General features: G+C 42.2%; 1 pseudogene; it reads left to right on the forward strand.

The window, feature by feature from the left end:
* Positions 211 to 1466, forward strand: LOC109948290 (annotated as a pseudogene).

The raw sequence follows: 2250 nt of genomic DNA on the forward strand, positions 1-2250 counted from the left end.
ATAGAGTCGACCATCAAATATAAGAGCCAGTTAACATGTCTAACACGTGGATTAGTTCGTTCACGTGGAAAGCATGGGTATCCCAATTTCCAAATATATCTCTCTCCTTTATGGCATTAAGCTCCTCTGCCTCCCCTCCACTCCACACACTTATATAAAGAGATGTGCATCAATCTTAATTCTCACCAAATCTTTAGCCAATAGCAAGGCATGGGAAGTGAAATGAGAGCAACTCATGAGCTACTCCAAGCACAAGCCCACATTTGGAACCACATTTTCAGCTTCATAAATTCTATGTCCCTCAAATGTGCAGTTCAATTAGATATACCAGATGTCATCCAAAAACATGGCCAACCCATGACTCTTTCCGAGCTTGTCTCCGCCCTGCCAATTTCCCCAACAAAAGCTCATTTCATCCCACGCCTCATGCGAATCTTAGTCCACTCCGGCTTCTTTGCCAGAGAAAGTCTGAATGGCGGCGAACAAGGTTATGTACTAACAGACGCCTCCGCACTCCTCCTGAAAGACAATCCCATGAGTGCAAGGCCCTTCTTACTTGACATGCTCAATCCCATCTTAACCGATCCATGGCAGTATTTGACCACTTGGTTCCAAAACGACAATCCTACGCCATTTCACGTGGTGCATGGGATGACATTTTGGGATTATGGGAACCAGGACCCGACTCTTGCAAATTTTTTCAATGAGGCCATGACTAGCGATGCCCGGTTGATCTCGAGCTTGATGCTTGATGATTGATGACTGCAAGGGGGTGTTTCAAGGAGTGGATTCGTTGGTTGACGTGGGCGGTGGGACGGGAACTGTGGCCAAGTCCATTGCTGATGCCTTCCCTCATATGAAATGCACTGCACTTGATCTCCCTCATGTAGTTGCTGACCTAAAAGGGAGTAAGAACTTGGAATATGTTGCAGGGAACATGTTTGAGGCTGTTCCTGCGGCCGATGCAATTTTTTTGAAGGTAATTCATCTCATCCTTAGTGATATTATATTGTTAAATACAGATTTCCATTTATAGATCAATACAATATATGTGAAGCAGAGTATGCTTTCCAATTGGACTTTAAAGTATAAATCAAATTGGGTCCGTAAGTAATTTGATGATTTTGTTTGGTGATTGTGTGTGACAAACAGTGGATATTGCATGACTGGAGTGATGAAGAATGCGTGAAAATACTCAAGCGTTGTAAAGAGGCAGTTACAAGAGAGGGTAAGAAAGGCAAGGTGATTATCGTAGATATGAAGGTGGAGAACAAGAATACAAATAAGGAATCTGGGGAGACACAACTTTTCTTCGATATGTTGATGATGGTTATGGCTACAGGGAAAGAAAGGAATGAGAAAGAATGGGCTAAGCTCTTTTCTGACGCAGGTTTTAGCCACTATAAGATTACTCCCTGTTTGAGTTTAAGGTCTCTCATTGAGGTTTATCCTTGATTTATAATGAAGCACACCTGCTTAATGTATTATGTTGGCAGCATGTAGCGTATTGTAATCTTGTTCAGGGTAAATTAATGTTACCCTAGTTTATGTAGTATTGTATTAAATGCAAGTTTGTCAATTTGGGAGCTGCTCTGGAAATTCTGTGGAAAATTTTGGAGTTAATTCTTGTTATATATGTATTCCACACCAAAGGAACATACATAAGCAGGGACTTTTATCTCTTTGCTTAGACCCAGTAATCAACACGACCTCTTCTATCTATCTAGTTCTCTCTTCATCATTTGGCAATTGCTCAGATTTCTCAAACTCCTTTTCTATATTAGGCAAAACCTCACTTTTGATCCATGTGGTTTATCACTTTTACTACTAAAGTCTTGTGGTTTCAATTTGATCATTTTCACCCATGTGGTGCAATTCAAAGACATTTTCCAATTTTTGTCAAATTAGAGTAACTGCAATTACTTGTTGAGGAGCATTTTGGTCCAAAACAAGAAAGTTAAAATTAAAAAAAAGGAAAGAAAGAGAAGGGAGAGAGAAACCCTCCGCATCACCACCCCCGCCAGCCCACACGCCAACCACAACGTTCGACCCTATGTCCCCAACCCAATACAAATCTACCACTATCATCTCTCTCTCTCTCTCTCTCTCTCTCTCTCTCTCTCTCTCTCTCTCTCTCTCATGCCCCCGCCGCCACTGTAACGCCCAACATCCATCCCCCAATTCCCTCAACCAAACCATGTATCTCCCCGATGTTCTCCGGTGCGCCCCACCCCTCTTCGATATCTACTC

This window comes from Prunus persica, chromosome G3 (assembly GCF_000346465.2).
Source record: "Prunus persica cultivar Lovell chromosome G3, Prunus_persica_NCBIv2, whole genome shotgun sequence".
In the NCBI taxonomy this organism is placed as follows: domain Eukaryota; kingdom Viridiplantae; phylum Streptophyta; class Magnoliopsida; order Rosales; family Rosaceae; genus Prunus; species Prunus persica.